Source organism: Bufo gargarizans, chromosome 6 (genome assembly GCF_014858855.1).
Source record: "Bufo gargarizans isolate SCDJY-AF-19 chromosome 6, ASM1485885v1, whole genome shotgun sequence".
In the NCBI taxonomy this organism is placed as follows: Eukaryota; Metazoa; Chordata; class Amphibia; order Anura; family Bufonidae; genus Bufo; species Bufo gargarizans.
The window spans coordinates 252,354,998-252,369,918 of NC_058085.1; the positions used below are offsets into that span (position 1 = coordinate 252,354,998).

Here is a 14,921-nt window from a genome sequence, read left to right on the forward strand (position 1 = left end):
ACAACCGCCACCGGAATTTTGGCTTGGCAAATTCAGTGTTTGGTCAGTGATTTCCATAAGTGATTTTGAGCCAAACCAGGTGCAGGTCAAAAACATTAAACAGGTGCAGATATTTCCATTATACTTTATCTCTGTGTAGGCTCCAATTCTGGTTTTGGCTCACAATCACTGATGGAAATTACTGACTAAATACTGACTGTGTGAAAGCAGCCTAAGTGTGCCCTGGTCTATCTATATTTTGTCTGAGTAGTTCCTGTTTTTAGACCTATTCCTAACTCTTTTTAATGTTGATCCAAGTGATGAAGATGAGGGTAAAAAGGAAATCTAACTCCAAGGTGCTGAATACTTGAAAAGACTGAGGAGATGCTCAACTCGTAACATTGGCTACATTGGGAGAGCCCAACACCAGCCATCCACTCCACTTTTTCCCCATGTAATAGCTCTATAGACAAACTGTATCCCACTATAGCAAATTCTGAACTCACCCTGATATCATTCATAATCCCATCCCTAACAATTTTCTAGCCAATGGGTTGAATGAGCTGATCTCTTGTAGATGAAGAGATCTTTTACCCAGTTGAAGTCCTGTTTTTTAATTTGTTGTGACATGATTGATTATGGTAGTAATCTGTGGCCTAGTGAAATAATAAACTGGAACATTGCTCTCATATTTTTTTAATATGCACAGTCCAAATAATACCCAACTTGTTAAACTGCCTTAAGATGCTGTACCCATATAAACTCTGTATGGGAGGAGGCAATGGCTGCTATTTGTTGTATCACGACAGCAAGAACAGACAAGTTATTAAGATTACAGGCAAACTAAATTAGTTATTTACACAAGTCCACCTCCATGCTAAAATGACCCTGCAGTGACATACCGCAGTATAGTATTTTGTGCCACATGATTGATAGGAGATTTCCAATTGTCTATTTTGTTTAACAATTCCATGTAGGTCAATCAGAAAATGTTCTGTTTGTACAAGTTGTTAAGAAGCAAGGCCTGTAAAATAAAGCCAGCAGGCCAGCTCACTCAACATTGCCTGTGATGTCTTCCCAGCTTTAGTCAATGGCCTTAGAAATGCACATACCGTACCTTCATGTTGGCCTTAGGTTTTTCTGGTTTTGTGTGTTTCTTGGGAGACTCATATTTTAGAGCATTTCTGATCATGAATTCAGCTTCTCCCTTGTGTGACTTCTCTGATGATAAGCAAGATTTGATTTTCTTGTAAAACACTTCCCACATTGAGAGCATGCAAATGGTTTCTCCCCTGTGTGAGTTCTCTGATGAATTCCAAGTTTAACTTTAGTAATAAAACATTTCCCACATTCAAAGCACGAAAATGGCTTCTCTTCTGTGTGAATTCTCTGATGTTCATCAAGATCCGATTTCTGAGTAAAACGTTTTCCACATTCCGAACAAGGATATGGTTTTTCCCCTGTATGAAACCTTTGATGTTTACGAAGATTTGATTTCTGAGTAAAACATTTCCCACATTCTGAACACGAATATGGCTTCTCCCCCGAATGAATTCTCTGATGTTCAAGTAGGACTGCTTTCTGGATAAAACCTTTTCCACATTGAGAACATGCAAATGGCTTCTCCCCTGTGTGTATTTTCTGGTGATCCCTGAGTCTGGCTTTAGTAATAAAACACTTCCAACATTCAGAACAAGCGAATGGTCTCTCTCCGGTGTGAATGCGCTGATGTTCAACAAGACCCGATTTCTTGTTAAAACATTTCCCACATTCAGAACATATTAGTGCAAATGGGTTCTCCCCAGTGTGAAGTGTTTTGTGTCTAGAAAGAAATGATTTCCGAGTAAAACTTTTTCCACATTCTGAACATGAAAACGGCTTCTCCCCTGTATGAGTCCTTTCATGTTGATCGAGGCTTGCTTTACAAGTAAAACATTTCCCACATTCTGAACAGGAATATGGCTTCTCCCCTGTGTGAATTCTATTGTGTACAGTAAGATTAGATTTTTTTGCAAACTGTTTCCCACATTCACCACATTGAAATATTTTGCCCCCTCTATGGTCTTTACTTTGTACAGCCATCTGTGATTGATCTGAAAATGGTTCCTCATGATTACGATGATTAGCGAGAAGATCTGTACTGTCCAGTCCTGGACGTTCATTAGGTATCATGAGGCTTTCTTCTGAAAAATGCTGCATTGTATCTTTATCTCCTACTTTATAATTTGGTGATACAAGGACGTTTCCATGCAAGTTTCTTCTCGGATTATTTTCTAAAATTAAACAAAAAACATAGATTTCATTATCAAACTACAAAATAAACATTTTATAATAATCTTAATGTAAAACTTTCCTGAAATCAAATGGAATGTCTTAAAGACAGAGGCCAAACACGCTGGCCTACACTTAGGGTGCCCATATGTGGCACAGCCTGGCTGTGGGATCCACATGTGGATTACTGCTTATTGTTGGGCTGCACCTGTACCTGCCATTGTTTCAAAAGGCTAGCTTTCATGCAGTCCAGCACATAGCAGTAAGCTGTATGCCGATTGTACAGTAGGGCGGCACCTGTATAGACACTCTAAGTGGTCATTTTTATTGTACACCTGAACTCAATAAATATGAAATACCAGTGCAGCATAATTTAAAGTGGAACTCCAGTAAAAGCCTGCTGACCTTGCTTTGAGAAAGTTCTTTGACATTACATTCTTATAAAAGCTCCATTGTTTTGAATGGCCATGCATCTCCAAGCATTTTTCTAATTCGTCAGTCATAATGGTCTAAACAAAGCTGCTAGACTCTATAACAAGGGTTGGCAACCTCCGACACTCCAGCTGTTTAACTACAACTCCCAGCATGCATACTTGCTCTGCTCTTCTCAGAATTCTCATTAAAATGAATTAAGCATACTGGGAATTGTAGTTTCACAACAGTTGGCGTGCCAAAGGTTGCTGACCCCTGCTCTATACTTTCCTGACTAAGTCTCTGTTACACTCACACCCCATTCTTGAATTAAAGCAGCAAAACCATATAACACACATGGCAGACCCAATGGAAATTGCCTGTGACTCCCAAGTAACATGGCTATTGCTAGACAAAACAAGCCAAAACAAATGGCCCAACATAATAGAGGAAGAAAAAGTCATTTCTCATGTGATAGCCAACAAAAGACCTGGCCCACATGTATATAGACAGCATTTGGGTCCCTAACATCCATAAATGGGATGCATGTATCCAACCATTAGCATACCCTATGCAGCAAAGCTGACCTGTTATCTTCATTCTGTGGGTTATTACTGTTACAGCGATACCACATTTGTATCATTTTTATTGTGTTTTGATATTTAAAAAAATTAAATAAAAAAGCATCACCATCCCCCCAGCGAGGATCGGTGAGCCGGATGCAGTGTGCAGCAGCTTCTGTCCTCCTGAATAAGGCTACATTCACACGTCAGTATTTTCCTATATCCCGATTTTTGGTCCGTTTTTTGCGGATCCGTTGTTCCTGAAAATGTTTCCGTATGTCATGTATGTTTGGATGTCTTTGAAAAAAAAAAAAGACGGATTCCGCATAAAACGGATGACATACGGAATGACATCCGAATGTCTTCCGTCTTTTGCGGATCCATTGACTTTGTATTGTACCAGGATCCGAATTTTGCGGAAAAGAATAGGACATGTTTTATATTTAAACGGACATGCGGAACGGAACAACGGAAACGGACAGCATACATTGTGCTGTCCGATTTTTTCCAGGACCCATTGAAAATGAATGGGTCCAGATCTGGTCCTGAACTGTTCCGCAAAAAACGGAACAGATCAGGAAAGAAAAAAACGGACGTGTGAATGGACCCTAAACAGAAGCTTTTTTAAGTTTTTTTTTTTTTTAGAATTAAAACACAAGAGTGAAATACGAAAACGCAAAACCCACCAGGGCTGACAGTGTTAAATGCCCCATATTTAATTACAAAAGTGTTGCTACGTATGGAGAATTACTCCCACATGCTTGAAGGAAGGATCCTAAAACTAGATTAACACTAAATTAGGGAATTTCTGATAATGATATTCTGTTATGGAATATTTAGACAGGTAATACTATCTCATAAAGTGAAGGTTTATCTCTAGGATATGCCACCATTTTCTGATTGGTGGGCTCGTACATCTGGGGCTACCACGAATCCTGACAATGAAGGGGCTGCACTGGGGCCACTCGGCACAATGGGTAGTCGGGTGATGCTCAGCAGGAAAATACAGTGAAGGGAACCGGACCCCAGTGTTACATCACTGTTACGTCCCCTTCATTCCTATGGGTATATGGGGTCACAGTAAAAAATGTATGGCATATCCTAGTGATATTCCTTCACTGTTTAAGAGGAGAATTCCCCTTTAATGCGGCTCTAAGGTAAAGCTTCACTAAGAATCTTTATTCAGGTGGTTACTCACCTATGTCTACGGTTATTTCCGCCTCTTTACACCGTTGATACTCTTTTACATTTGCCCGTTCTTCTGCTTTAGCTTCTACTTTAATGTTAATCAGATCCTCTTTCTGAGTTGAGTAGATATTAAAAGTCTAAAAGGTAATTATAAAAAATCACATTAATAACTGAGTGACCAAAGAGGTTCACACAACCCGTGTATCTATATTTGGCAGACACCAGAGCTCCATTTACCTGATGACCTTGTGGGACATTGCCATTTTCAGTTGGACAGTCCTGGAAATCCAGTGGACTGTGACATCTCTCTGGCAGATTTCTCTTACTGGATCCATCTATTGGGAAATACACACATAGTGAAGGAATATATTGAGTGTTGTGATGACTGATCAGTTTGTCACAGAGAATTACAGTGCAAAAAAAGGTCTGAAGGTCATGCCTCCAAGACAGGGGGACCACCTGACAACTGGCTCACATTTACAAAGCAGATTACACAAATGAGGAATACAATAATATAGCAGTGAAATGTATGGTGAAAGTTATAGTAAATCCAGCGAGCGACACGCAACCCCGCCCCTCCAGCTAAGACCCACCCCTTTTCTTGTCACTTCGGAAAAGTGCTGAGAAACTTAATAAGTCGCAAATTATTGTGCAAGCATGACGTGCGCCATATTTTGCTACTTTTTTACTTACCAAATAAGTGGTTTAAAACCTTTAGTAAATGTCCTCCATTTTCTTTATATGATGGACATAGGATGGATGTATCTCATGACCCTCAAAACTTGTCTTTATAATCACTCAAGTCTCACTTAAACTTACCCTTCTGACCAGCCCCCATCTCTTCATTATCATCTACAACTTCAACTTTAATATCAAGCAGGTCAAGCAGATTTTCACCCTAAACAGATAACAAACAAACTGAAAGAAAATAGTGGCCTTATGCTTTAAGGGGGTATTTACAGCTCAGACATTGGTGGCATATCGCTGGGATATGCCACCAAAGTCAGATAGGTGCAGATCCCACCTCTGGGACCCCCACCTATCTCCAGAACAGGCCCCCTGAAGAGAAAGAACTCACAGCACAAGTGTGCCCACCCTCCATTCACCACGATGGGAATTCTGAAAATAGCCGAGCGCCATGGAGAGGTGACCATGCATGAGCGGTGCGCTCTCCATTCACTGCTATGGGACTTCCGAAAATAGCCAAGTGCGCTCACGCACCTATTTTTGGAACCCCAATAGAAGTGTAGAGCACTGCAGTATAGTATAGGTATAACCCATTAAAGGGAACCTGTCACATTGAACATGGTGTTAGTACATCAGGCTGAGGGCAGAGCTGTGTCCTGCCTTATACATATCTACTGTATATATGTGTATTATACACACAGTGTGCTATAGCTTCACCACACTGAGATCTGCTCAGAAAGCAAATCTATATATTTCTGCTTTATTCACAGGCACCAGGGTCGCACCGCCAATTTGGTGAGGTGAGGGCGGAGTGGGCCTGGTGACAAGTGGAAGCGCTCCTCTCTATATTCATCTGTATCGCCATCCTCAGGACAGCGATACAGATGGATAAGCTGCTGGGCAGGGGACAGGCGTCTCCCTTCCCCGTTCCTTTAATAGGCTGCAGGACTATCAGAGGTCGGCGCAGGCAGCACGATGACGTCATAGCGCCACCTGAGCCGTACAGCGCAGGACACAGGCCAGAAGAGGCCTGCATCTCATCACTGAAAGCGATATGGAGGGAAGTATTAGTGTTTTTTTTATATGGCACACAATGCAGAGAGGAGCACTATGGGGGTATCTAGGGGCACTTCTTACTGGCACATTATTGGGGGGCACTATGTGGGTAAAGTGGTATTTTATATGGGGGCATCTAGGGCACTCCTCACTGGCACATTACTGGGGAGCACTATGTGGGCACAAAAGTGGTATTTTATATGGGGGCATCTAGGGCACTCCTCACTGGCACATTATTGGGGTCACTATGTGGACATCTAAGGCACTCCTTACTGGCACATTATTGGGGGGGCACAAAAGTGTTATTTTATATGGGGGGCACTATGGGAGCACAAAAGTGGCATTTTATATGGTGGCCACTATGGGGAAGGGGGGAGAGGAACATTATGGGGGAATTTAGGGGCACTTCTTATTGGCACATTATTAGGGGGTATCTACTGAGGGCACAAAAGGGGGTATTTTATATGGGGGGCTCTGTATAGGGGCATTTTATACTGGGATACATTATGGGGGGGGTACTATGGGGAAAGAGGAGCACTATGGGGGCATCTACTGTGGGCACTAAGAAGGGGTATTTTATACTGGCAAATTATGGGGGACACTGAGGGCATCTACTGGAGTACTATAGAGGGGCATTATACTGGTACATTATAGGGGCAATATGGAAAAGGGGGGTGAGGAGCACTATGGGGGCATTATATAGGGGTATTTTATACTGGAACACATTATGGGGCACCATGGGGACATTAGCTCAACTAAGGGAATTAAAAGGGGGTATTTTTTTGCACTGGTACACATCATAAGGGGGCTGTTTACATTTTTGCCTCAGGCAGCAGAAAGGGTAGGTGCACCCCTGACAGGCACAATATATGATTATAAAGACAGCAGTAAAATGTGATAGCTTAGAAGCATCAAAAAAGCATATATTCTTGTGTGGTAGGGCTATACTGTAGCTTAGAGGAGATCCCAGGTTGGAATCTCAGGGGAGACTTTCAGGTATTTTTTTTCTTCCACATTTATCCCATAAAAAGTCCTTATATCCTTATCATATTGCGAATGATTTTTTTTTTACAAAGCTAATAAATATTACTGGTTTCTTTATAATCATATTTTGTGTCTGTGAATAAACCAGTAATAGGTCTTAGAAAAAAAAAATGTATATTCTCAATTTAGTAAGGCCTTATTATTATATAAGGCTACTTTCACACTAGCGTTCGGGCGGATCCGTTCTGAACGGATCCGCTCATATTAATGCAGACGGAGGCTCCGTTCAGTACGGATCCGTCTGCATTAATAACTTTAAAAAAATTTGCAAGTGCGCAAGTAGCCTGCGCGGATCCGTTCAGACTTTCAATGTAAAGTCAATGGGGGACGGATCCGCTTGAAGATTGAGTCAATTGGTGACATCTTCAAGCGGATCCGTTCCCATTGACTTACATTGTAAGTCTGAACGGATCCGCACGCCTCCGCACGGCCAGGCGGACACCCGAACGCTGCAAGCAGCGTTCAGCTGTCCGCCTGGCCGTGCGGAGGCGAGCGGAGCGGAGGCTGAACGCCGCCAGACTGATGCAGTCTGAGCGGATCCGCTCCATTCAGACTGCATCAGGGCTGGACGGCTGCGTTCGGGTCCGCTCGTGAGCTCCTTCAAACGGAGCTCACGAGCGGACCGACGAACGCTAGTGTGAAAGTAGCCTTATGTATTATAGTATAGCTTTTTTATATGGTTTTTAAGAAACAAAAATAGAAAGAAAACATATGTCTTTCATGAAACTTGAACCAAATATGTCTACATACAAGGTAGATCACTATATCACCAAGCCGGTGCCCCTATCCACGGGCACTGGGCTCCCTCTTTTTCCTCCTGCTGCCATGCTGACAAACGCAAGCAGTAGGTAGCTTAACTATGCTATCTGTGATCCATGCCAGGGTTTCCTTCCTGCTGGAGACTTGCGAGGTTGTGTCTCTTCTCTCCTATGAAGCAGCACATACACGCCCTCTGTCTCACCAGCCTATGGCCGGATAGCAGCAGGTATTTAAAGGCGCTTCTTACTACAGGAAGATGCCTGAGCAACCTCATCTCCAAGTGCTAAGGTGTCTCTCTTGTCTGCTTTGCTGTGTACCGAACCTTGCTTATTGATCTCCTGGACTTTGGCTGTTTGCTGCTGGCCCCTGACCTTGGATCTCGTTTATGAACTTTGCCTGTTTGCTGCCGGCCCCTGACCTCGGATCTCGTTTATGGACTTTGCCCGTTTACCGCCTGCCTCTGACCCGGGACTTTGCTTACTGACTCCGATTGATTGCCACCTGTCCAGACCCGGAAACCTCCTGGCCATGCAAGTCCCCTCGGTGCTTGCACTGAGTACCCTGACCCCCTGGTCATCTGCCACTGAGTCTGGGACTGCTCTGGAGTAGCCCCTGGCAACTCCTCTTTATACCCAAGCCTATCCTCACCATCAGAGGCTCTATTAAAGACCAGGTAGTGGCTTAGTTATGCCCCTCCTCCAGTGTATACCCAGTCAGTGGCGCAGTGGGTCCACACCCGCTTGCATAACATGGTGCCTGTGAATAAGGCAGTGATATGTAGATTAGCTTTCTGAGCAGATCTCAGTGCGGTGAAGCTATAGTATATGATATTTACATGCTAGCACACAGCTCTGCCCTCAGCCGGATGTCTAGCCCTGTCAGTCAAGGGGAGGGGAGAGTGTGCAGAGCGCAGGGGGCGTTACAGACCATTCCGCCCGCCTCTGAGTGCTCAAAATTCTTATTTGCATATGAATGGAAATGCAGATATCTCTGCAGCTATTTATCATAAAGACAAAAGAAAGGTAGTTTTAATCAGCATGATCAACCCTACCAGGCAGTATGTCTGGTTTAACAGGGTTGACCCTAGTCACAGAGCATCTTTAACTCCTAAGGCTACTTTCACACTAGCGTTTTTTGCGGATCCGTCATGGATCTGCAAAAACGCTTCTGTTACAATAATACAGCCGCATGCATCCGTCAAAAAACGGATCCGGTTATATTATGTCTTCTACAGGCATGACGGATCCGTCTTGAACACCATTGAAAGTCAATGGGGGGACGGATCCGTTTTCGATTGTGCCAGATTGTGTCAGAGAAAACGGATCCGTCCCCATTGACTTACATTGTGTGCCAGGATGGATCTGTTTGGCTCCGCTTCGACAGGCAGGCAGCGTTTTGGTGTCTGCCTCCAGAGCAGAACGGAGGCAAACTGATGCATTCTGAGCGGATCCTTTTCCATTCAGAATGCATTAGGGCAAAACTGATCGGTTTTGGACCGCTTGTGAGAGCCCTGAACGGATCTCACAAATGGAAAGCCGAAATGCTAGTGTAAAAGTAGCCTAACAAAAATTCCTTTAATATAAACACTTTGGCAAGAGTTTTGTTCCATCTACCTGGTCACGCTGATGTATATTCTGATGTTGATCTGGAGAACTGGGACCTCTCTCTTGTGGATTTCTCTGGCTGGATCCTCCTGTAGGAAACACACAATGACTGAATATATTATGTGTATGTGATTAATCAGGGCCATGCCTGTAAAAAGGGGGCTGAATGCTACTAACAATGGTACAGTTTAATGGGATTAATGCTGTCTAATTTCCTCCATCACCACGAGGAGGAGCTTACTGTATACAAGGTAATACATCTGTGTTAGGCTTCATGCACACAACCGTATTCGTTTTGTGGTCTGCAAATTGCGGATCCACAAAACACTGATATTGGCTGTGTGCATTCCATATTTTCCCGTTCTGCATGTCCCCTCCTGTGTTAAAAATCCCTATTGTTGTCCACAAAATGCACAAGAATAGGGCATGTTCTATCTTTTATGTGGGAAGGAGGAACGGACATACAAATATGGTGTGCTGTCTGGATTTGTTGCAGCCCCATTAACATGAAAAGATCAGCATCTGAGTTGCACAAAATGTGGATTCAATGTGGACCAAAAATATGGTCGTGTGTATGGAGCCTTAAATGAAAGCCTTGGCTTCTCCTAGTGGTGCCTGCTGGAAAACATAAGTTGATCTTCTCATTTAAATAGTAAGCAGCAGATTTAAAGCAATGTATCAGCAGAGGTTTTGGAGGGCTCACCTCACAACCAAACATAAAGGATCTTCTGCTACAGGCGTTATTTAGAGAAAGGAGCCAGTTTCAACAAGGCTACCAGAATCCACAGCTGACCACAAGCCTATATTCATGTTAACTACCAGAATGAGAACAACAGGTCCCATAGTAAAAGGGAAAAGGACTCTGTAAGAAGAGTGATCCCCTACCCAGTGATGTGAGGGACTGGTGATTCTCCATCACGAGGTCCTTGTACAGATCCTTGTGTTCTTCTAAATACTCCCACTCCTCCATGGAGAAATAGACAGAGACATCCTGACATCTTATAGGAACCTGACACACATAAAGACACAGTCATCATCCAGATATATCATCCTTTGTGTTACTGTATAATTTCCCATCATTCCCAGCAGCGCCCACCTCTCCAGTCAGCAGCTCAATGATCTTGTTGGTGAGTTCTAGGATCCTTTGCTCCTTGTTTTGGTTAGCCATCAATGAGTAAGGTGTAGGCAAGATGAAGGGGATCCAGCTCCTTCCTCCTGACATGCAAGGACGACTGCTGGTGGTCACACAGTCCTCCGATGACTTCTTCACTACTGTATAATTCTGTATATTGTAGAGGGACACTGACATCACTATATATAGTACATTCCCAGAATCCCAAACCTCTCCAGATATGTATTTTTGTTATCAGCTGAGAGAAAATATGTAATTCCCAGACTCCCTCACCTCTCCGGTCAGCAGGTAGATGATCTCCAGGGTGAAGCTTAATATCCTGTTAGTAATCTTATTCTTGTCCCTGTCCATCATCAGTGGTTCAGTCACAAAAGTGACCATTTAGGATGGGAATATGAGACAACTTGAGGCTGACTGTGCTGCAAACGTTTAAAAGAAAAAAAAAAACAGCTTCTAAAGTCATATAGAGGACAGCATCATCTACAATATATATCTTCAGAATTCTGTTGGACTTCAGCAAAGCCAGAGTTTTCCCCAAATCAAGATGAAATTGTATGGGTATCTAAGGTGAGAAGGAAAATGAAGAAATTGTCCTGGATGAAGACCTGACCCACGGCAACTAATGTTACAGAGTTTACCCTCATGTGTATTCAGAAATATATTCTATTCTCTATGAGGTCTAAAATCCTGCATAAAGTGGACCATCACATTCCCCTCATCTGGTGATAACAGATGTCTATGAGGTTGGGTCCTAGCAACTGTAAAGCTCTGTTCACGCCTCCAATGTCGCTTCCATATATAAGGGATGCCACAACACTGTCCCAGATCCATAGCAGGATGGATACCAGTGGCTCCTGACCAATCAGACTTGGGCTCTGAGGTGTATGTCAAAAAGCTATGGAATCTATTACTGAGGATCCTAATGGAGTCTCCAATGCAGACGTCAACACAGTCTTATAGGGGTTTTGTACTGTTAAAGGGAACCTGTCATCGGGATTTTGTGTATAGAGCTGAGGACATGGGTTGCTAGATGGCCGCTAGCACATCCGCAATACCCAGTCCCCATAGCTCTGTGTGCTTTTCTTGTGTAAAAAAAAAAACTGATTTGAGCCATATGCAAATTAACCTGAGATGTGTCCTGTATGTGAGATGTGTCCAGCGTGAAGGAGCCCAGCATCGCCCCGCATCCTCAGAATCTCCTCCTTGGTCCCCGACGCCAGCCAGCCAGAGAGCTGTAATCTCGCGATGCGCGAGCTAGCGCATGCGCAGTTCCGTCCCTGAGGCTGATGCCAGCACAGGGAAGGAACACTATGTCGACACTGTACATGCGCTAGCTCACGCACCGCAAGTTTACAGCGCTCCGGCTTTCCGACGTCGGGGAGCAAAGAGGAGATTCTAAGGATGCGGGGGCGATGCTGGGCTCCTTCACGCTGGACTCCTCTCACGTACAGGACACATCTCAGGTTAATTTGCATATGGATCAAATAGTAATTTTTTTTACACAAACTAGCAACCCATATCCTCAGCTCTATACACAAAATCCCAGTGACAGGTTCCCTTTAAGCCTACAGACCATGAGTACATAGGGGTCACAGTGGAGCATCTGACTCTTACTGTTCTCTTGATTGGTGGTATCCCACTAGAGCAGTGATGGCGAACCTATGGCACGGGTGCCAGAGGCGGCACTCGGAGCCCTCTCTGTGGGCACCCACACTCTGGAAAAAGTCTATGGTCTACCAATATGCCTTAGACTTTTCCTGCCATTCATCAGCGCAGGACACACTATGAACAGCACAGGCAGCGCACTGAATGTAGGCAGGCCATTATAGCTAAATGATAAAGTACATGGAAGATACTATAACGGACTGTAATATTCAGGGTAAATTGCTGTGCTGGCACTTTGCTATAAATAAGTAGGTTTTGGGTTGCAGTTTGGGCACTCAGTCTCTAAAAGGTTCGCCATCACTGCCATAGACTATAACGGGGTCCGTTATGTTTCTGCTCAGAAGATGATTTTTAAGCGGAGACAAAAGACCTGCATGCACAACTTTTGTCTCCGCTTAAAAATCATCTTCTGAGCGGAAACATAACGGACCCCATTATAGTCTATGGCGTCCTCAGGCTCCGTTTGACTCAGTTTGGCGTCAGTTATGTGCCTTTTCCGTCCTCCTGCTCTTAAACGGAGCAGGAGAACGGAAAGGCTGAACGGTGATGTGAACGAAGCCTAACAAATGAACCCTATGGCAATGAAAAGAAAAACATTTTTTCCCAAAGTTTTTTTTTTAAGTATTAAAACACAAGAAAACAAAAATGATATTTACATGTGGATTTGTTAGGGATTTCGCCCCGTGCATTGCCAAAGGTGATAGCCTTGATGGAAACCCACAGCATACCACGTGCCGGGTCTTTAAAAGCCGCACTGCAGGTTTCTTAAAATCCCATCCATTTTGCTGCTGTAAAACACTGCAGATTTACCGCACACATGTCCTGTGTGGATCCTACCCCTGGCGATTTAACCCTTTCAGGACCTTGCGATTTTTGTATTTTCATTTTTTACTCCCTGCCTTCCAAAAACCATAACTTTTTATTTTCACCTAGCTATATGACGGCTTGTTTTTTGTGGGACAAGTTGTACTTTCAAACTACACCATTTAATATTCCATACAATGTAGTGGGACGCTGAAAAAAAAAATCCACACGGGGTGAAATTGGAAAAAGAAATGCAGTTCAGCCACAGCTTTATGGGTTCAGTTTTTACGACATTCCCCATGCGGTAAGGCCTCTTTCACACAAGCGTTTTTTTTCTCCCATTTACGGGCCGTTTTTTGCGTTCCGTATACGGAACTATTCATTTCAATGGTTCCGCATAAAAAAAACAATATATGCCTTCCGTTCCGTTGAAAGATAGAACATGTCCTATTATTGCCCGCAAATCACATTCCGTGGCTCCAGTCAAGTCAATGGGTCCGCAAAAAAAACGGAACACATACAGAAATGCATCTGTATGTCTTCCGTATCCGTTCCGTTTTTTGTGGAAACATCTATTGAAAATGCTATGCCCAGCCCAATTTTTTCTATGTAATTACTGTATACTGTATATGCCATTCGGAAAAACGGAACTGAAACAAAAAACGGAACAACGGATCCGTAAAAAACTGCATGCAAAACGCTGAAAAAATCGATACGGTCGTGTGAAAGAGGCCGAAAACTGAGCTGTTACCTTCATTCTTTTGTTTAGTACGATTACGACGATTCTGCATGGATTTGGTGCACACTTGGCTGTGGAATTTCCGCCCCATGTGGCAGGACTCTGAGGGGGAGATTTATCGAAACTGGCGGAAAGGAAATCTGGTTTAGTTGCCCGTAGCAACCAATCAGATTCCAGATTACATTTTTCAGAGCTCCTTTGGAAAATTAAAGGTGGAATCTGTTTGGTTGCTAAGGGCAACTGATCCACTTTTCATTACACCAGTTTTGAACTGAATTTTGGTGAGTCTAATCTCACAATAGATGGTAACGGTATGATCCCTGGGACCCCACCAACTAGTAGAACCAATCCTCGTTCTGGATATGACCAATTGGGCTCCTGTTGTTTGGAAAAGGGTGGTCCTATAATATCTACTGCGGTTTTTATATGTATTATTCCCAAACGCAGCGGATTGTGTAGACTTCTGGCCCTATAGTTACAGCCCTTAGAATTTAGTGACTACCGGTCGTACGTACCCGTCCAGCGCCTCATATGTAGCTGCTCAATACTGCAGGACCTGTGATGACGTCACCGCCGTGTCACACAGGGGGCAGGGCTCAGCTATGGAGAGGACACAGAGGCTGGGTTTCCACGTTCAGGCTTCTTGATGCAATAAAGCGGATTCACAAAGCGAAGGCGTCACAGTCATTCCTTTTATATTTGTCCTCAGTTTATCAACCATTCCTGGATTTGGCTTCAAAAACTGCAACAAGAAACCTGAATGTGTAAACTCATCCTAATAAATCCTTGCAGGACCTGTGATGATGTCACAGGAGGGGCGGAGCTAGTCAGCTGTGAGAAGCTGCTCTGTGATGGCTCCTGTGTAGTGTGTACAACAGGGATCAGCAACCTCCATCTCTTGTGAAACTACAACTCCCAGCATGCTCCATTCACTTCTTTGGGAGTTCTAAGGACAGCCAAGCATGCTGGGAGTCATAGTCTCACCACAGCTGGTGTGCCAAAGGTAACTGACTCCTAGT

The 14,921-nt window shown here is 43.7% G+C and overlaps 1 pseudogene; it reads right to left on the reverse strand.

Moving 5' to 3' along the window:
- Positions 1 to 1,152: 1,152 nt before the first annotated feature.
- On the reverse strand, positions 1,153 to 14,468 carry LOC122942126 (annotated as a pseudogene).
- Positions 14,469 to 14,921: the final 453 nt, after the last annotated feature.